Source organism: Vulpes lagopus, chromosome 13, assembly GCF_018345385.1.
Source record: "Vulpes lagopus strain Blue_001 chromosome 13, ASM1834538v1, whole genome shotgun sequence".
Classification (NCBI taxonomy): domain Eukaryota; kingdom Metazoa; phylum Chordata; class Mammalia; order Carnivora; family Canidae; genus Vulpes; species Vulpes lagopus.
This window is the reverse complement of record NC_054836.1, coordinates 16,610,288-16,633,117: the sequence shown is the minus strand read 5'-3', so window position 1 is coordinate 16,633,117 and position 22,830 is coordinate 16,610,288. Positions and strand designations below refer to the sequence as shown.

Genomic DNA, 22,830 nt, shown 5'->3' with positions numbered 1-22,830 from the left:
ACAGAATAATAGTGCCAGACTGAGACTAGATCTGAGTTATAGGCTTGATTCTGTACAAGAGTGATGAACCACCTTATGTCTGCAGTCCCTCTGGCTCCAATAAGCCACGAATCACACTCTCTGTAGTTGCTGATCATATTCAGACTATAAATATAAGGAATTAGCCAGTATCAATCTCATTTCTCCTCCCCCAAAATGACTACTGCCAAACTTGAATGTTGATGAAATAATCAAATGCTTATCTGTAATATTCAGGTTATATAAAATATTTTAATTACCATAAAATTTTAATTTACAAAGTCCAATTCCTCACTTACATTTCAAGAACCACTTTTATTCCAACTCTCCACATTTTCAACATCAGAATCTTTGTCATTACCAGAACCACTTTTTGAGTTTATCCAAATTTTTTGAGATAGGACATTTTCAGCATATCTTATTTGGACATTTTCATCCCAAAGCATAAGTGTGTTCTATCAGAATGTTAGAATAATTGTGGTTGTTTTAAACCTCTCATTGTGATGATCTATTTAAAAAATCTTCCCTTGTAATTCCATTAATTTTTAAAAATATTTTATTTATTTATTCATGAGAGAGAGAGAGAGAGAGAGAGGCAGAGACACAGGCAGAGGGAGAAGCAGGCTCCACACAGGGAGCCCGATGTGGGACCCGATCCCAGGCTGAAGGCGGTGCTGAACCGCTGAGCCACCCGGGCTGCCCCTGTAATTCCATTAATTTTTATTTTATATATTCTAAAGGCAGGTAATTCAATGCATAACAGTTTAGCATTTTTATTGTTTCCTGATAAATTTAGTCTTCAATCTCTCTGTAGCAACCTTGTTTATTTTCAATAAGGTTTTTGGGCTAAAATTCATTTTTTTTCTCATATTAATTTAATGACCTCAACTTTCTTTTGTTTGATACTTGCCTGGCAAACTTTTGTCATCTTTTTACTTTAATGTTTCATATCCATAATTTTAAGGTATCTTTCACAAATATTATATAGCTGGATTTAATATTTATCCAAGGAGAAAATGTAGTGCTCTTACATTTTGTGATTACTGATATGTTTGGAATTACTGCTAACATCTCAATACTGCATTCTATTTTGTCTTCCTTTGTCTTTTTTTCTTTTCCTGCTCTTTTAAATTGACTGTAAAATTGAACATTTCATCTTTTGTTGCAAAAGTTATAAATTCTATCTCCATGTGTTAAATCATTACTTTTTCCTTTTTTTTCCATGTCAATATTTAAATGTTTAAACTCTTGCATGAAGTTTTTACATGCTGATGGACACTGACAAATTATTTTCCCCAAAGAACTAGAACCACACATTCCAGAAATTATAAATAAATGATTGAACACTAATGCACAGTACCACTTTATCAACCACAAAAGACAAATTATCAAGTATACAAATATTAAGTTACATAGATCAACAGGAAAATAAAATATTAGACACTCAATTCATTAGCAGAAACTAATTTCTCTTTTAGCATGAAAGATTGAGAGAAGGAAAAAATTCACACTTGTAACAACAATAGTTGGCAAACAACTTCCAATAAAAATAGGGAAAAAGTTATAGAATTTTTGGGAATTTTATGATTACGAATTATTTGAGCTATAAGAACAAAGCATGTTTATCTTAAAAAACAAATATTTACTAATGGTCATATTCAATACACCCTATACAAGACAAACACAACATTTTGCTATAAGTACTTAGTAGCTCACTCCCACATTTTTCCACCCTCTCTTTTAACTTGTACCCCAAAGTGCAAACATTCAAGTAACTTTAAGATGTTTTTGTCTGGAGACGTTGAAGATATGTGCTTCTGTCATAATGTGGACTTTACATGAACTTTTCAACCAGAGGTTTGTGATTTTCAAAATGGAGGTTTTCATAATAGCACAAAATGAGATTTACAGAAAGACATTAAAAACTCATTATCAGGCTTGGCCAAAACCCAACAGAATCAGTGGTTATACAAATCTGATGTATATTGTTTTAAATGTGAGAGATATAAACATAAAGTAGCAGGCAAATAGCCATACGGGTCCTACTATCAATGTTTGAAATGACTGAAGGGATAAACCACAGAAGATCTAGACTGTTTTTCTTAGTTCCTGAATTTTAATTCTATATGATATCAAAAAAATACAAAGTATTGTGGCTGGGTATTTTGGCACCCAATCTCTTAATTTTTTTTACATATTGATAAGATTCTGGCATGTGAATAGATTTGAAGAAGACTTATAACTCTATATGGCACGCTTTCTGGAAAGGTCAATTGATGAAAATGATAAGCATATTTTAAACGCTGAACAGCAAGCATCTTTTGCTAAGTTTCCAAACAGGCAGATGATAATTCAAACACACAGGCTGCATTTCTGCCAAGCTTGAGCTCTGATAGAACTGCTTATCAATATCAATACTCCAATGAAAGCTTCATTAGACTTCCCATTTGCCAAGCCTACGTGTTGGCTAATACGTACGATTAAGCTCCGTATCTAAGGCAATACCAACAGGCAGCCCAGTTTTATGACTATAGCAGCAGTTTCTATGACTACTGGTAAATAGGAACTGCAGCTGGAGTTTAGGACAAGAGCTGCTTGCTTTTAAAAGCTCAACTCCACTTTTGTCTTACAAACTTTCTGCATCTTTATATCTCATGCCACCTTCAATTAATGCTAGAACAACATGCATTAGAGCGCTCCCAAGACCTGCAACAAGATGACAGTGATACAACAACCACTTTCTTCAAGAGACTTTATCTTCACAAGACATCACTAGTCATCAACAGCCTGGCTGGAAGGTAGTGCACCACCATCAAATGGTCAATCCAGAACCCAGATGTTTTCTTTCAACACAAGAGCAGTTGTGGTAAGTTCCTTCACATATTCTTACTATTATGGTAATGCCACACTTTTTAAGTCCCTCTTTAAATCTGTTTAGGGTCACACTGGTTAGATTGTCCAGTGTACAACTTCACAAGAATTGGTCAGTTCATCTGAGTCATGCTTAGTTAAAATATTCAATAGGATGATGAAAGAATTGAAAAAGAAAAGAATACATAATACAGAAGAGAGGTAAAGAAACTGTAGCCTACTTCAATATACTACACTTGTAAGTCTCAGTGCTTTGAGCAAGACGTTGGGAGTAATGTGAGATGAAATGAACCCCCCCCCTCCCCCCGCCCCGGAAGCAGCAGTAACTCTTTATTCCAGTAATGAGGCAAGAGAAAGGAAGTTCCCCCAGGTTTAGCCCATCTAGGTCAGAATGCTTGTAAAGTGCTTTCCTTATTTTAATTCCATCCTCCTGTGTCCTAGTTAACCCCTCTTATGGAGCTTCTTGGTGGAATAGTAATGAATTTCTATAGTTCGCTTGTCTGTATAGAGGTCATGCTGTGTTCCTCACAAGTTTCCCCTGCCCTTCCAAAATGTAATAAATATGTGACCAAGAACACCACAGAACCGCTCAATCTACAGCCAGGGTGTTCTCTTTTGGGGGGCTGTTGGTTTTATTTCATGTTTTTTGTTTTTTCCATCAAGGACATCAGAAGAAACTTCCACAATTATACCTTTACCCTCAGTTCTAGTGGATGGCTCCTTAATTTTCACATTTCACTTTAACTGCTTAAAGTTTAGAGTTAAACTATAGATTTACCTTCCCGCTGAACAATACAGGAAATTAGTAACACTTCTGATGATACTAGTCCCATCTCTCATGCAATACTGTCTCGTATTTTATTCCTCTTTTCTGTGCTATATATTTATTAAGTTCATTCTGGGGGAGAGAGGGGCAAAGGGAGAGGGAGAGAGGGAATTTTAAACAGGCTCCATGGCCAGTGTAGAGCCCAATGTGGGGCTCAATCTCACGACACTGAGGTCATGACCTGAGCAGAAATCAAGAGTCTGACACCTGACTGGAACCACCCAGGTGCCCCTATTTTCTGTGCTTTTTAAAAACACACATATTAAATGCTGCTATGGTTATTACTATTTAGATTTAACCATGTTTATTATTCACGTAATCACCTTCTCGTGTTTCAGATGTTCCTTCTCTCCCTGGTTTTCTGCATCTGAAATACAAACTTCAGAAGTTCTTTCCCTGACAAAAGAATGTAGTGGCAAATTCTCTCTCTCTCTCTCTTTTTTTTTTTTTTTTCATACAGGATAAAAGTTGGCTTGGGATATAATGGTAGGTTCAAAGCATTTTCCTTTAACTCTGAAGATATTATTTTGTAGGCTTCTGTTGTTGCTGTTGTTAGCTCTTATATTCCTCCTTTCACAATTGCAATGTAAGGTGTTGTTTTCATTTAACCTGCTTGATATCCAGTGTTTCCTGAATATGAGGCTTCATGTCTTTCAACAGTTCTGGGGGAAAAATTTAGCCATTATTTTTCCAATATTGCCTATCCCCATTCTCTCTCTTCTCTCATTTTGTAACCCCAATGTCATGCCACCTTATTACATTTTTCCTGTCTTTACACTCACTGTTGGTCCTTCTGGGTAAGCAACCCTGAAGGAATTCTGGGTAATTCCTTCAGAGTTACCTTCCAGTTCAACTAATTCTCTAATCAGCTGCATCTAATATGCTGTTTTCCCTGTTCATTTTGTTTTTATAAGTTCTTTTTAAGTCTTTGACAAGTTTGTGTGTCCAATTTGATGGTTTCTTGTTCAAGTTTTAGATTTGATAATTTCTTTCTTTACAATATTTTAAATACAGTTATGCTCTATGTCTCATAATTTCCAACATCTGAAATTCTGGGGGAGAGAGGAGGCCAATTTTGTTGTTGTTTTTGTTACTGACCTTCACTCACAATGACTTTTTCTCATATGTTTTACAATTCTGGATTGTGAGCTCATGCTTGGCTAATGTTAATCTGTGGGAATTCTGATGGGCTTGGGCTGAGAATATCTTCCTCCATAGGGATTTTCTTTTGCTTCTGTCAGGAGTCTTGGGGCTCTCTTAACAGCTAGGCACTTTAAATTCTTTCTGTTGGCTTCTGCAACCATGTGAGTTATGTAAATTTAAACCTAAAATTACAGAATTTTCATAGGACTTTTTGATCCCCATCCAGAGCCAAAGCCAACAGTTGTCCTTGCAAGTCTTTCTTTGCTGGAGGCAGTTTTTTTTTTCACCTAGCCTGTTACTGAGGTTGAAGTGCTTTAAGTGTCTTGAGTATGTGGGGAATCGCAATTCCTATGCTGCACCTTTCATAGCCCCAAAGCATTGTTTACTGATCCCCAAGTGGCTCCATGTTCCTCTTTTAGCAACATCTTCTCCAGCATTTTAGGTCAATTTTTGTGGTAGAAGAGATATTTTTTCCTCCCCAAAGTGTATATTTATAATCTTCCTGATCTAATTAGTTACTATAGAATCATCTATACCTGTACTCTTTAGGACTTTATCGCTGGCATTATTAACTCAGTGTTATTTCCCTATCTTTAAAACAAAACAAAAAAAGGCTTCTTTTAGGTTACCTCTATTAAGCTTCAAAACTTAACTAACCAAAGTTGTTTTAGGCTAAGGTTCTTTTACTACTCAACTTTATAGATAAGTCTCCAAAGCATTACGTAAATGAAAGAAGGAAAGGCTACATATGCAATAACTCCATTTATATGACATTCTGGCAAAGGCAAATTATAGAAACGAAAGAGTGATCAGTGGTTGTCAGAAGCTGGGAGTCGGAGGGGTTAACAAAGTGCACAGGAGATTTTTTTCAGATGGCTCTTGAACATGAAGTATAAACATGAGGCTCTCCAGAGATATGAAAGGCAAGGTCAGGGAACTCATCAAGGAAATTCAATGGAAGGAGCAGTGTAGAGAGATGGGGTATTGCAGATTTTTCACAAGGAACATTCAGTCTTTAGGCGTGGACAGCTGACCTCCTTTGAATGGCTAACGTTTGGACTTCCACGTCGGGGTGGGGGTCTGATGCTTCAAGCGATGTTCTGGCAAATGGGGAGATGTTACTGCCAGTGGTGAGGCCTTCCCACTGATTTCAGTGCTTAATCCCAGGTCACCGAGGTGGGGCCTGCCTCCAGCTGTCAGACTGTGCCTATCAGGTCAGAGGGTGGACTAAGGGAGCTCTGTGTTCATGAAGGGTCATATAAACCTGGCAGGGTATTTGGGACAGAGGACTTTCATATTCATTCCACATTCATTTTTTAAAAAGTTAAAGATATTTGTTGTTGTAGAAACTCTCTGGAAAATCTAAGGAATTTTAAAATGATAAATCTAGATGACAACAAACAGAAACAATCCCTACTGAATTCAGTGTGTGTGTGTGTGTGTGGAGAGAGAATCTTCTATTGTAAGTAACTTTCAAACAAATGCTTTTACTATAGTTGAAAATAATGATATGCTGCTATTCTAATTATAATGAATATTTTTCATTTTCCTAGTCTTTATCCATACAATGGTGTGTGTACACACACACACACTCTTTATCTGCATTAAAAAGAAAAATATGAAAGAAGGTAACATGAACAGTAAAAAACTACCTTAGATCTGGGATATGGAGCAGGATATTTTCTCTACTCCTTGTGCAGGTCAGTTTTCATGCCTCAGAAATGCGGGAGATGGAATAGATGGCCTTGAAGGGCTGTCAGTTCTAAGGTTATACGCCTTCCAATCTAGGAAGAACCTCTTTGTGACCTAAAGGCAGGGAGGGTTAGCAGAGCCACAGTGGCCTGCCATAGTTAACCTACCAGAGTTCCCCCACTGCCCATCACTAATGAACCGATCTAATGTGCCTCTCACTTCTCTTCACTCAACCTGTCAACTTACTGCTTTCAAAGCTCACTGAAGTGTCTCAGCTATCCTGAAAACCAAGACAAAGAGCAAAGTGAATCTAGAGTCTTTTGCCAGACTAAGGGAGACTGACAAGTTGAAAAGAGAGGAATAAACATGAAGGATGAAAATGATGATGTAAAAGGGAGGGAGAGTGGGCTCGAATGAGGTGGCCAGGGCTACTTCCTACAAGGCAGTGGTTCCCAGTATAGCCTAGGGACACAACATTTGTTGAATGACTGGGTGTTTGCTTGAGGACTGAATATATCAACTGTTAGACCTATAGAAGTTTTACTTGAGAAAAATGTATTTAAAAAGTAAGCCATCATTTTTGAGCAAAAGCACCTTAAGGTCAAATCCTAGTCCTTAAGGTACATCTTCAAAATATATATCCCTTGGAGGGTATCATTTCTTTTTTTTTTCTTTCCATTTTTTTTTTTTTAAGTGAGAAGGAAATTGGTTCTTATCTCTTTTAAAGGTACATTATAAACTAGGATTACAAGTTCTTTGGGTTTCTTTTTTTTTTTTTTTTTTTTTTTACATTGTAGTTCCAAAAGACTTCCTCCAAAATTGATATATCTGTCTATAGAAAAACTAAGACAAGTTACATTTTGTTCCCAAGAGTTGACTTCTAAATATCTCTATAAAGATCTTCACTGGGATTTATTAACATTTTATTTATTTTTTTAAAGCAGGTTCCACACCCAATATGGGGCTTGAACTCACAATCCTGAGATCAAGAGTCATGTGCTCTACTGACTGAGACAGCCAAGCCCCCTATTAACATGTTAGCTCATGAAAGCTGGATATAAACAGTAGAGGTGTAGTAGGTTCAATTTATTCAGAACATTCAATAGTGATACTGATTCCTATATAACACCTGAAGAGGAAGTAAAGGGGAACAAAAAGTTCTAGTATATTCCTCACAGCATTCTGTGATGGCATAGAACTATAAACACCCTGGGCTTGTATGTGGACCATACTAGTGTGCTTTGTCTCACAGATTTGGAAATAGAGCAACCTGGAGTGAGATGTTGAAAGTCTGTATATTCATGCTTTTACTCACTGTCAACACTCTTCACTGAGCAAAGCTGAGGGTCCGGATCCTTTCATTTGGCAGTACACATACTGTCTCTGTGGCAAAGATGCCAACATGGGGACTGGCCACTGGATTATACAAGTAATTTCTTGAAAATGATTTGTGCAGAAGTCCACCCACCCATAAAGACAGGCTGACCACTGTAACCAGGACTCCCACACTCAGTACTCTTTGTCTATACATGTAAAGCAAAATGCTCATTTAATTACCATCTTATCAAAGCTTTTGACTTAGAAAACAGGCTCAAATTTATTCATTTTGCAAAGAGAGGTCAGTAATTTGTCAAACAGCAAGGAGGAATCCCTGACATTGTAATAAACTCTTAGAGACAATAAAGACTAAGAGAAGGGAAGGTTCAGGCTTGTGCAGTGAACTTCTCAACCTCAGGTGATGGGCTGCGCAGTGAAATGAGAGGCAAGATTCTCAGTTACATTATTTTTTTTTAAAGATTTTATTTATTTATTAGAGAGAGAGAGAGGGGCAGAGGCAGAGGGAGAAGCAGGCTCCATGCAGGGAGTCGGCTTGGGACTCGATCTGGGGTCTCCAGGATCATGCCCTGGGCTGAAGGCAGTGCTAAACCGCTGAGCCACCCGGGCTACCCTCTCAGTTACATTATTAATGAAGACATAGATTTGTTTAATGCTGAGACTTCCTTTCAGTGCACTGCTATGAAAAAAAAATGAGATTCCTTTCCTCAAGGTAAGCAGATAACATTTTTATATTAGTTTCCATAAATAGGTTATGTTTTGTTGTACGTAGAAAATTGTTCAATTCTCATTCATTTATTCTAGTGAAACTGTTTCATGACACAATCTCATTGTAAGACACCCATTCCCATGGTGGTCAGCTCCCTTGATTGTCAAAATGTTATATAATGATAATGCTATACATAGAGAACTCTAGTTTACACAGAGCTTTCATGTATATTATTTTATTTGATGCAGATAATCAAAGGGTCAAAATGAAGAGTATCTGGATTTGTGGACTCTTAAATCTTATTGTCCATTACATGTCACACCAAAGATTTACTGTTACTATTATATATGCACACACACACACACACACACACACACACACACCAGGATGTATGTTGCCAAGTTGGGAAGAGGGTTATTGGGTTATTTTTAAGTTTTCCTTAAGGACACCCTACATTTTTCTATCTTTTTCTCTTCCTTTAATTCTGAATTCTTTCTACAGAGTCTATTCTTTCTATATTCTTGTTAACACCCACATTAAATAAAGACAATAAAGAGAGTCCAGCTTTAACTTGGGTAAGATTAAGAGTCCTCAGAGCTAGTCAGACTAATCTATATTGCTAGGTCTCTCTTGCAGATCTAACCCTCATTCAATACATAGTTGCCGTTACAGTAAATTCTATCTGGTGGAAAAGTACGGAAAGTGCTGGAGAGTCCTCAGCAGGATGTGAATGAATCAAGTTTTTGAAAACACAAGCACTGACACTCAGGAGTATTATAAACTGCCAAAAAGTGGGCCAGAAAAAGGAAAATATTAAATTCTTACTTTGGATTGCAGAGCTTAGTTAGATAATATTTACCCCAAATTTCCTAGCTTTGACTTTATTTATGACAATTTTCTACCATCCCTGGAAAAACAGATGTCTTTGAATGTTTACATTCACTCTGAAATCAAATAAAGAGTGGTCTAGCTTTTAAAAATCAGTTAACTTATCACATAATTATACTAGCATTTCCCATGTACTATACGAAGCTATAGATTTTAATATTTACATTTTATAAATCCATTGATACAAATGTTATCATAAACTATTCCTGGAGAAAAGCTAATATAAGTGAACTTCCTGTTATATCCTTTTCAACAAAAACTCTTGTGTATTTAAACTTATTTTTACTTAACTACTACATAGATCATGCTTTCATTTAACCTGCTTATAGGAAAGAGAAGGTTAACTAGTTCACCACATTATTTTTGCAGAGATTCCATGTTAATTTCCTCTCCAATTTTTCTCATTGCCTAGTAGCAGTTACTTTTTTAGTTGTAAAGTTTTATTTTTTAATAGCTTATGTAAAACCCATATGCACTCAACCTCTAATTCTGTCTAAATAATATAATTTCTAAAAATTTCCCTAAGATTTGTTAGAGCTTACCAAATGTTCACATTTTTCTTCTACAGGAATAGTATAAACCTGTCATGGAATAATACTTGTACCTCAGTTACATTTTAGAAAAGAGTCATAGATTTAGGGGGACTAGTGATTATATGATTCTATATTTATGTTCAGTATTTTACTTCAATAACGTGGTTTATAGCATAAGAGGCACAAATACTTTTTAACCCTCTAACTGAAGAACAAGATAGAAAAAGATATATTTTATTTCAGCAAAAGAAATAAGCAAAAAAATACTTTAATAATAACTAACCCTCATAATCGGAAGGATAAAACTTAGAGAATATTTAAAATTCTAAACTCACAAATTTAGAATTGTGAATATCCATGAAACCCAAAGGATGTGCATTCAACAGAATTGGCTTTCAACATCCCAGTTATTTTGTTTATTGTTATATCATAAACACTAGACCTTCATAACCACATGACCTCCCCCATATGGAATTCCATTGTTACCTGAATAACATCAGGCAACTTGTAACCTTTCCAACTTCCGGATATAGATCAGGATAAAATTAATAACCCTCTTCTACTCTACAGGACCACTGTGAAGACTGACCTTTTCTTACCGTAACTTGCTTCAATCGATCATAGGCATCAAATTATTTCCCCTATTCCACAAGTTTTCAAAACATCTCTATGAAATCAAGAGTGAAGCAAATTGCTCATGATATTCTACCCTTGTGATGTTTGATATTTTTGTTATTTAGACAATAAAAATGAGCCAGTTTTCCTGAATTCTAAGTGACTGATTCTAGCACTGTTTCTTCTCAAAAAGACAATTCTCATTTTTTATAATAAAAGATTGCATCAGGAGTTTAAATTTAAACCTTCATTTATCAAAAAGAAAAAAAAGTCCATATACATTAGACCTTAGCAATGGCTTATGTTTTACATTTCAGATAGATATGTTCTAAATATCTAGCCCAAATTACATGGACAGTATGAAAAACATTTTCATTACAAAAGGCTAGGAAACTGTTTAACTTATTGGTGCGTCTACATTATGGTAAATTTAGTTAATGGAAACTGGTAACTTCAGAGCCTTTCATTCCTCTGAAACCCTATAGAAGTTACAAATCTCATCATCAGAGGCTGGATTTGGAAGCTGATATCTTCTTCACCAGAACGGAACAGTGCGTCTTCTAACTATAAACAGTGCTAAAAATAGCTCCCGAAAGGCATCATTTTGTGTGATATTATTTCACCAAAAGAGAAGAAAAATATATCTTTAATCCTGAACAAAACCTCTTCAAAGTTTATGTTCTCAATAAACCTTTTACTGAGAACTGCAAATATAACTTAGTAATGCAATAAATGCCCTAACAAATATATCAGATTTTTCACTTAATGCTTTTTACAGGCTTAAACCAAATAGAGTAAAAGGAAATCACCTTTTACAGTCCAACTCCTACAGGAAGAATGCCTTGCTGTTACGCTTTTTAAAGAAGGCATGGTGAATTTATATCAACTCTGGCGAATCTTGGGGCATGATAAAAGGAAGAAAAATACCAGCACGGTGAACATTCCACAGAACTCTCTTCACATGTTTATTTCCTTAGCGACTGGACATGATCCAAAATATTGAGAAAAATGTAAAAAGAAAAGAAAATTAAGGTAAAAGATATACAGTTTAGCACCCATGCTGATGATATGAAAGAGATGTTCCCCTACTCCTTAAAAAAAAAGAAAAAGAATTGTCATCTTAGAGATTAAGGATATTAAATGGTTATGATTTGAGAAAATCACCCAAACTAGTGCTCCCATTAAATCAGTACAAAAGAAAAATTGGTTAGGTCAGAGCTCATTATGGGTTGTTGAAGTGTAGTTCAAGGCAAATGAAGAATATACTTTCTGGGGACTCTTATTTCAGCTTCTTTATCTTATGATATTGCATCTGGGATTTGAAAATATATGATTTCATTAGGATGTGAAAAAGAACTGGCCTGTATGCTTATGTCCAAAACAAGAATTGGATTAGGACTGTTGAATAGCTGGGCATCCTCTATAAAGGGCCTGATGATCTTTAGGAAGAAAAGTCAAGATATCTTTCAGTGCTTACTGCTCCTGCAAGGAGCCTCTTATCCTCCCTGTCATAGGTGTCTTCTAGACTCCACTCTGAATCAACTCTCTCTTGAATGATCTGATCTCCCCTAGTATCACAAAGGATATGACCAGTTAGCAAATGACACTCTTTTTTTAAAAAAGATTCTAATTATTTTTTTTATTTTAATTAATTAATTTGAGAGAGAGCGAGCATGCGTGCATGGGTGCATGTGAGAGTGAGAGTGGGGAGGAGCAGAGGGAGAGGGAGAAGCAGACTCTGAGCTGAGCAGGAGCCCGACACAGGGCTCGACCCCACAACCCTGAAATATGACCTGAGCTGAAATCAAGAGTTGGATACTCAACCTACTGAGCCACATAAGCACCCACCCTTGTTTTAAGTACTGTGGGAAGGTATACAAAACAGGACAAAAGCATTTATTTATTGAACTTTTACCATGTTTTAGAGACTTATCACATTGTCTCCCTATTCTGTATATCCAGCTACAAAATGATCATCACCACATTTCCTTACAGATGAAGAAACTGAGGCTCAGAAAGGAGCAAACACAGCCAAGGTCACACAGCAAGTGAGGGGCAGAGTGTGTTCTATGCCTCAAATGCTGGTGGCCTCTTCTGTATGTCATCCTTCCAAAGGTTTGATTAGTAACTTTTTTTTCTCCTTATAAGTATATAAGACATGGTCACTCAAGAGAATTTAGAAAACCCTGAACCATGTAAAGGTAAATAAAACATCTCATAAGTCTACCATCTGGAAGTTATGAATTTTTATCAGTTAGATGTGTTTACTCCTGTGTGTGTAGGTCTGAGCAAATGTATCATTTCTTTGTAATTTTTATCACCTCATATATTTTTTACATGATAAAATTTCCTTTCAAAACCTGAATTTTAAAAGCTCTCTTTAAACTCTTGAAAGTCAAACTCAAGCCCATATTGAGGTCATAATAGCTTTTTGTGTTTCCCCCTAGTGAAGAAAAAAAATATAAGTAACAAATTTGGACACTGTAAATATTTTTTTCCTGTTGATGGTGTATGACCCCCCCCCCCCGTTAATGGTATATGCTTTTTAATTTTTTTCCTTTTTTTTTACACATGGGGTATTTACTTTTCACTCACTAAATATTGTAATTATAGTTTTACCAAATCTCCACATGCAAAAACATGGTTGTAGGCATTTTATATCAGGCCAAGTCCTGGTGATGCACTCAGCTTTGCAACTGACACTGGGGTAGCTAGGATGGAAAAAACATGTTTTTTCCACACAGCTCTCTTTTTACTGTATTTATATACACAAAGTTTGCTGCACCAAGAACTTCCACTAAGAGGAGAAAATAAGGGGTGGGTGCCTGGGTGTCTCAGTTGGTTAAACGTCTGCCTTCAGCTTGGGTCATGATTCTGGGGTCCTGGGATAGAGTCCCACATCAAGCTCCCTGCTCCATAGGGAGCCTGCTTCTCCCTCTCCCTCTGCCTCTGCCTACCACTCCCCCTGCTTGTGTGCTCTTTCTCTCTGCCAAGTGAATAAATATAAATCTTAAAAAAAAAAAAAAAGAGGAAAAAAATAAGCCTTCAAAGATAGGGAAAAATTGTTGGTATTTCTTGCATAGGCACATAGGTACAGCTGTAGTAGAAGTTAGATGGGAATTTGAAAGTGTTCTTTTCTTAAAACTTGTTATCACACAGCTTCTGAGGTTCAGGAATCCTGGGCAGCTTAACTGGGTAGTTCTGGCTCACAGTCTCTCACAAGGCAGCAGTCAAGTAGATGTCCAGAGCTACAGTCATTTGAAGCTTGACTGGGCTTGGTGAATCCACTCCTGGGATGGCTCACTCACATGGCTGCTGGCAGGCATTAGCTCTTTACCATGTGGGCCTCTCCATAGGGCTATTCATGTGACTTGGCAGCTGGCTTCTGCACAGCCAGTGATTACAGAGACAGAGAGGGAGTCAGAGCTAAGGAAGGGACTGTGCAGTCTTTTATATCGTAACTTCAGAACTAACATGCCATCATTTCTGCCCCATGCTATTTCTTGATCACCAAGACCAATCCAAGTACAACATGGGAAGGACTCCCCAAGGGTGTAAAGACCAAAAGACAGGGATCACTGGGGGCCTCTGGAGGCTACTGAACCATGCTGATGATTATAGAAGGTATCTGGGTTTTTAAAAATTGTGGTAAAATATATATAAGCTAAAATTTGCCATTTTAAGCCTTTTTCAGTTTACGATTCAGTAGCATTAATTACATTCACAATATTGTCCAACCACTACTAATATCTATTTCAAAACCCTTTCATCATCCCAAACAGAAACTATATACTAATTAAGCAACATCTTTTTCTTATTAAAAAAACTGTGACAGTGACAGTAAAGACAATTTTCAGAAAGTAGAAAAACAATCACCCCAAATTCTACCACCCTAACACAACTATTTTCATCTTGTATATTACATTTCAGTTACAGTTCACAGATGTAATTTTATATTTAATATGTTAATGTGCATATAATTTTTTATTCTGCTTTTTTTTTCCGGAAAACACACAAAGCATTCTTTATATTTTCAGTCTTCATAATGCCATCCTAACATTGTTGTATAATATTCCACTTGGGTCCTGAATCATGATTTATCAAACCTTTCCCCATTTCCTTAATCTTGGTTAGAGTGATAACAAGTCTTTTTAAAAAATATACTATGCAGTAATGAAAATATTTTGGCAGCTAGGATTTTACCTTGTTGATTTATTTCTTTGGCATAAACACCAAAGAGTCAAATTGTTAGGTCAAAAACATAATTCCCCAAGCTTCCTATTGGAAGTAAAATCCCAACTGCAGTCCATGACGCAGAGGCTTCTGCCTCAGTCTCCAATCACCTCTTCTCCACTCAATATACTCTTACACTGAGTTCTTCCACTTCATGCTCATCACATATTTTGTGAGTTCCTACTATGTGACAAGCTCAGTTGTAAGTGCAAAGGATATAGAAGTAAACAAAACAGGCAAAACCCCAGTCTTCATATGGCTTATAGGCTGCCAAACACTATTCTTTTTTTAAGATTTATATATATATATATATATATATATATATATATATATATATATATATATATATTTAAGATTTTATTTATTCATGAGAGACACAAAGAGAGAGGCAGAAGGAGAAGCAGGCTCCATGCAGGAAGCCCAATGTGGGACTCAATCCCGGGACTCCAGGATCATGTCCTGGGCCAAAGGGAGGCGCTAAACCACTGAGCCACCCAGGCGGCCCAAGATTTATCTACTTATTTAAGAGAGAAAGCAGGAGAGTGTGTGGTGGGAGGGACAGAGGGAAAGGGAGGGAGAAAACCCAGGCAGACTCCTTGTTCAGCAAAGAGCCCTATATGGGGCTCAATCTCACAACCCTGAGGTCATGACCTGGGCCGTAATTAAGAGATGCTCACTCAACTGACTGTGCCACCCAGGAACCTCAATGCTATTTCTTCTCTTTTTCTTTTCTTTTCTTTTCTTTTCTTTTCTTTTCTTTTCTTTTCTTTCTTTCTTTCTTTCTTTCTTTCTCTCTCTCTCTTTCCTTCCTTTCTTCTTCTTCTTCTTCTTCTTCTTCTCCTCCTCCTCCTCCTCTTCTTCGTCTTCTTCGTCTTCTTCTTCTTCTTTCTTTTTCTTTTTCTTCTTCTTCTCCTTCTCCTCCTCCTCTTCTTCTTCTTCTTCTTCTCCTTCTCCTCCTCCTCCTCTTTTTCTTCTTCTTCTCCTTCTCCTCCTCCTCCTCTTCTTCTTTTTCTTTTCTTCTTCTTCTTTCCTTCTTCTTCTTCTTTCTTCTTCTTCTTCTTCTTCTTCTTCTTCTTCTTCTTCTTCTTTCCTTCTTCCTTCTTTCTTCTTCTTCTTTTACCACATTGCCCTGTTTTATTGTTTTCATTTCTTATCACTCTCTGCGATTGCTTTATTGTATTTGTCTGTTGGTAATCTAGAAGGTAAGTTCTATGGGAATAGCAACCTCGTTTGTGCATTCCCAACCAGGCTAAATAAAATTTCTGGAAGGTGTCATGAATAATATCTTTAGAGCTTTTAACACATTTCCATTAAGTTTTCCACATTGTTTACCCGTTTACAGTGCCTTCAGCAGTAGATAAATGAGCCTATTTCTCTATAACCTTAGCAGCACTGGTGTTTTGGAAGAGGTTATGCACCTGGGGGAATGGGGGCTAATGAAGGTTGTTCGATGGAAGCATAGGAACCACTGAAACATTATTTATCTTGATTACTAAGTCTTTTTCTGGTGCCACCCTAAATCCTGAACCCAAGGTCTCTGCCCTCCTTCCTCACCCTAGTCTCAGCTCTGCTGTGTATAATACAGCAAATAAGGGATATATTTCCAGATCTGCCCTTGAGGCCACATTATAATTGAAGACAGGGAAATAAGCTTCCTAAAATAAGCTTAAATGTTCTTATCAAAAAGCTATGGAAAACTTTTTTTGAGAGTTATTTTTAGGTTTAAATGAGATAAGTAGGACAAAGCTTTTGGCAGCCATGAACACATGCAGCTGATGGTATTTAATACTAAACATTCCCGCTACTTCTCCACTGCTTCCATACATGTAAAAAATTAAACTGACTTTACTAAATGCAGTAAAAGGAGTCTTTTAAGACTACAATATTCTTTTCCAAATCACACTATATCCCTGAAAATCCTTTGGTTAAAAAACACCTCACTGGGAGATGTACAACTACTGGGAAAAATAAAAGCTTCAAGGTCATGAATAAACTTATATGAAAAAAGAAATCTCATTTTTAATTTATTTTTATTATTTTTTAAAAAGATTTATTTATTCTAGAGAGTGTACAAGTGCACAATGGGGGAAGGAGCAGGGGGAGAGGATCTAAAGCAGACTTCCTGCTGAGCTAGTAGCCTTACATAGGGTTCAATCTCACAACCCTGAGATCATGACCTGAACCAAAATTAAGAGTCAGATACTTAACCTACTGAGCCATCCAGGTGTCCCAAAATCTCATTTTTAAAAATGCTCATCAAATAAAACAATGATAGAACATCTTAAGTAAAAATATTTTCAATATCATTTTACCTATCTAAAGATAGATATGTTTTGGGAACTGTTTCTTAATTTTAAGATTTGCAAATGTGTTTTGTTGTGTTACACACCAAGCTACTCCCCTGTTTGTCAACCTCCCTTTTACTCTTTGTCCTCTTTATAACTGTCTAATATCTTCCTCATTTTGTGACCTACCAAGACTGTTCCTGTTTCCCTGGCCTGTTTTATATGTCTTGCTTTTCAGGCATTTGGGTGCTCACCTCAAATCCACATTTATCAAGACAACAGTAAACTGCATGTCTTCTACCTTGGCCATCCTCATTCTTCTTTTTCTCTTCCTAATCCTCTGTTCAAATGGTTCCCAAGTAGAAGGACTCACAGACATCTGAACCAGGGCCCTCAGAACTACAGAATATCAAGCTGTCATCTACTAGAATTCTGACTTACCGCAACATGTGTTTGGAGAGGGATTTCTGTAATTTCCAACATGGCCTGGGCTGGTGCTAAAGTTAGCAAGGAGAAAACATGTTTTGTTGTTGTGTCTGATTTGGTTTTGTGGTTCAAGTCTTGGAAAATAATTCATTCTACTCTGTGATGTAATGTATACTACAAATATAAGAACCCATCAGAGGAGAGATCTTTAAATGTTGAGAGTATTTCATATATTTCTACCAAAGACATTATTTCTTTCTATATTTCATATATTTCTATCAAAAGACATTATTTCTCCCTGTACTAGAATGTGTAATTTAAGCTTTAGCAACAAATCTGTAGGGTGCATTCCAACTCAGGAAGAGTTAGGAACTGGTACTTTACATTCTTTTCTTAGTTCTAAGCCCTTGCCTTTGACTTTTCACTTTTTCTCTCTCTACCTATATGAATCTGTGTGTGATTACTATTATCAAATAGCCTAAAGTGCTTCAGGAATTTACAAATGGCTATTCCCAACGCAGAAACAATTGCTATGTTATAGAGACTTCTGTCTAATGATGTCTCTGCACTTAACACACATACCCATTAACAGAAAGCCTACCACTCTTAGAATGGCAGGGAACTGGCTTTGTGCTTGAGATCCCAGTCCTAAAAGCCCATTAGCATCAACAAGAATGTCATGATCCCACCCTATTTTGTTTTGTTGTGCCTTGAGGTGTGGGGATGCCTAGGCTTTTCCAAGAGGCTAGTTTCTTAAAGAAAAATGTGGCTACCAACCAGCCCTGCTTTTGTCTCTCACTGTGTAGAGGAGATTATGGAGCTGGGGGCATGGGTGCTATAAAGGATGGTTTGATGGTGAGCACAGAATAGGGTGAGGCTGTCTTTACTGAAATGAGCACAACCTTTGAGTTGCACATTCCTTTATTCCTGCCTTTAACTCCACATTTGTCTCTTCACAGAAAATGATCTATAACAGAAGGGCTATCATTCCATATCCATGGCTTAAAGAAACCTCAAACTGGCATAATTGCTAGAGCTATTTATCTGCTTGAGTACTAATTCTATCTCTACAGCTGAAATAAAAGAAAGATAAATGAATAAAGTTAAAAAGCTACACATTTATTATCCTCTGGGTCCAACTACTTATAATTGTCAGGGATACATAAGCAAGGGCATTTTCAGGCAGAAGCTAGTGCTATGATATAAACTATTAAAAACTCTGCTTATGTCTTAAAACCAACAATAACAGCATAAAGTAGAAAACTGAAGATATGTGCTTCCAGATCATTATAAAAATACAGGAGCATTTCAAAAAATTATTACTTTGGCACTTCCACAAAAATTTTCAAAAGAGTACTGAGGTCACCTTAGAATGGATGGAACAAAGCACAGGCTATATTTTTAGTCAATGTAGAGACAGTGTAAGTGGGGGCGCACTCCAAATTAAGGAATAAGCTTGTTTGCAGCTTGACACATTTTAGCACATTCTTAAATTTTATTTCTACATTAAGGAAAAACTAGATACAGAGAGGTGACAGGCTGAGATGGTGACATCCTAGATGCCCATAGAATCAGGGCTGCTGATATGGCAGGCTTTGAAACTCCATTCTGGATACCCAAGAGAGATATGTTCAATATTCAACAAAATCGAAGAATCGGAAAATTGGAAATCCCTCAGATGTTCTGAGAGAGAGAAAATCCTGGGGCAGAGTCAGAGGATTTGGATTTAAGCCTACAGCTATATGAGAAAGAATAAGCAAGAGAATAAAAGCCTGAGCAGTAGATTTTTAGCTACAAAATCTAATCCACCTTACAATATATTCTCATAAAACAATTATTATGAACTGACCTGAATTCATGCTCTCTTCTGCACTATACAATTTGGTAGCCACAAACCACAAGTGACTACTTAAATTTAAATAAGATAAAAAATTCAGTTCCTCAGTTGCACTAACCACATTTTAGTTAATGAACAACTACATATGGCCAGTAGCTACCACACTAGACAGAGTAGATATAGAATATCTCCATCAATGCATAAAGATCTACTGCACACACACATACACACACACACACACACACACACACAAAATCTACTGCACAGTGCTGCTCTATGTCCTTTCAAGGTCTGCCACAGCTTCTAGAAATTTCTAAAATTAAGAAAATAATTCTGTAGTTTATACAATGGAAGGATTTGGTTCTTTAGATGAGAAGTAGAAATTGGGTTGAGAATAGCAGTGAATGTAATTATGGAGAAGAGGGCTGGCTCAGTGAATACTCCAAAAATGTGCTTGCCATTAAGAAAAGGAGCCTGAAGTCACGGTGGATGGAAGACGTCCCCATGGAACTCTCACTTCCTTGGGGGAATTAAGAGACACATCAGAATTCATTCAGGGATCACAACCTGAAAGTAAAGATGAGAGGTAGCAGAATTCTGGAACAGAGTAAAGCCTAATTTGATTACCAAATGAAATCACAACTGTTGGTATAATTCAATTCAAATTCGAAACTTGTCAAGAGTGACAAGAAATGAGAGACAAATGGAAAAATCTCATTTGTGTTTATTTTTATAAACAAAATGATGTGTTTCACTCTACTCAGAGGCAAAAGCATGGAATCTAGTGTAATCCTTAAGTAGCCTGCAAGGTAGCTGAGCCAATAACACTTGCCATATAAGTAGATACCTAAACCAGCAGACAATCAAAGCATGGGGAAGCTCTGACTTCTCTACTGGAGATATCTTACTTGTTTTTGTTAAAGGAAAAAAAAATCAGTTGCTTATCTCACTTTTTTTTTTTCTCAGAACATGCTGCCCTCTACAGGCCACATGGATATACAGTTCAGTTATATCCAAATTAATAGGATCAGTGGCAAAGGTATGATGAAAAAGGGGAAGTAGTTGGTTATATCTGTTGTCTGAAAGGCTTTAGGATCAAGCTGAGAAACAATCAACACTTATAAGCCTCTAATAAATTATATCTCGTCACCTGACACAAATATGAGAAATCATAAATAGTACTGTAATCCTATCATGGCATTTTCCTGGAGAAGCTTAAAAGTATGTTGACAGTCATTTTTCCTTTGTTTTAATTATGGAGGAGAGGGTGTGGAGAAAAGTGGAAGAAAAATGGTTGATGTGGTTTGACAGTTTTCACTAACATTTCCAGAGTATACCAGTTTTGATCTAAAACTCAATATATTAAGACTAGGCTCTGAGTTGGGAAATAAAAGCCAACAAATTTAAAGGAATATACATGATTTTATTCCTGCTAAGAGTTTAATCTTTTAAACCTTGGCTGCACTGAAGTGGTCGAAATCTGGCCTAAGAAATGAGAACTACCCTTCATCTTGACTTCAAATCAATTTTTCCCTAAACAGTCATGCCATAAACACACACACACACACACACACACACACACAGCTGGTATATTTATTGGTTTAGTCACTAAAGGATTTAGCTGGACAAACATCACAAAGATGATGACTGATTTAATTGAATTTATGATCAAATGTTTTCCATTGCAGGAAGAGTGGGAAATCACTTATGGGGAGATTTGAATAATTTAAGGGAAGTTCTCTATTTGGCATTACGTTTGTATATCAAGTCTTGAGGGATTAAATACAGCTGAGGCCTAGCAGAGAAATCACATGCAGATACACAAAACACACTATGTAACAATCCAACAAGGGCCAGAATATTAATCCCTTGGTGTTGATATTTCTACTTACTTAAAACTTGTTGATAGTCTGAGTATAGATATCCACACACATATATACTATGAGACTTCAACTATAAATCGCCACTAGATTCTTTCAAGATCCCCAAAATGTCCAAATGATCTAAACATGCTCTTAAAACAGAAGGTAATTGATTTGGGGGTTGTATGTGTGTCTGTTTATGGCAGTTTAAGGTATCTTTATTTTTGTTAAAGACATAATGAAATCTATTGTTAAAGTCACTCTCATGGTGTATATAACAAGGTAACATGGGATTTGTGCTTTAGGGTATGGACTTGGCCCAATGTCTGAAAGAAAAAGGCCAACTTACCTTTGGAGTTTCATAACTATTTGCTCCCCAATGATGACAGAGGTAGCAAACTGAGGCCATGCTCCTAGCCTTCATTGTGTTTCTAGGGATAAGTCATTCACCTGCCCCACTTAAAAGCCCCAAAACAGCAAGAATAACAACTTTTGGTCTCACCTCTGGATCAAGTGGACACCTAGGCCTAGCACACCTGGTTTAGTCTCACCCATCAGTCCGTGTGTGAAAAGCATAACAGAAAAGGTATAATAGATGCTTTGAACGTGATAACAGTGTCTATGGGTTTCTTTCAATCTAATTAGGAAAACTGTCTAGTAGATGTGTTTCAAGACTTAGGATAAATCAGTTTTACATTCATTATGTACAATGCTATTTGTTAACATATCACTCTTAGGAAGGAACTGCTGTTTTAATTATGGAGGAGAGGGTGTGGAGAAAAGTGGAAGAAGTGGAGTAACCTTATTTCTACATGAGAAGTATTTTTAAAAAATGATTTGGTGACCAAGCAGTTCAGCATGTGCTTCTAGAAAGGTAAAAGAAATAGTTCAGAAAAAGTCTGGGGACCCTGTATAGCAGTGGGATTCATGTTCAAGGACCATTGCTTATTTGGAACTGAATGAAATGCTCTGATTGGCAGGGGAGGACAAGGTGTGCTAAAAAACAAGAGGTTGGTAAGCTAATGTTGGCTGATGGTACCCCATTATTTACACCTATACTTTATTCAATCCTCACAATGATCCTGCCAAAGGAGTTAAAGACTGAGAAACGGGGGCTCAGATTGATTTGTGAGCTTCCTGAACATTACACCATTGAGTGGCAGATCTAGGATTGGAACTTGGCCCCTATGATACCAAATTATGCTGACTTCATGCATTTTCTTGCCATGTGTGCCAATTATGAGCCTTTGCAAGCCTTCCTTTTTCATTTCTATTCTTTCTTGGTTCACATCAACAGCATTTGTTGGCTGTGTATTCTTACAAAGTCAGGAGGACCACCATCTACACAGCAGGTATCAGATGCACACATCAGCATAGTCTATTAACTGTATCTTCACATAAGTGGAAGCTGCACTCAGTTTTACAGAAAGTCTCTCCAATATAACGAGGGGGACCCTTGTCCAATCCCAATTTTCTTGACGATTAACCAAAGAAAATTGTGGAGTGGGTGATAGGGGATACAAAAGATGACATTGTTAAAATCATCTGTCTCTTTCT

General features: G+C 36.8%; 1 protein-coding gene and 1 pseudogene across 4 annotated transcripts in view; both read right to left on the bottom strand.

Annotated features, from left to right (window-relative positions):
- CDK14 (cyclin dependent kinase 14) overlaps positions 1 to 22,830 on the bottom strand; it is a 727,523-nt gene that overhangs the window by 93,579 nt on the left and 611,114 nt on the right. The gene's annotated exons all lie outside the window — the stretch shown is intronic.
- Positions 2,486 to 17,458, bottom strand: LOC121474929 (annotated as a pseudogene).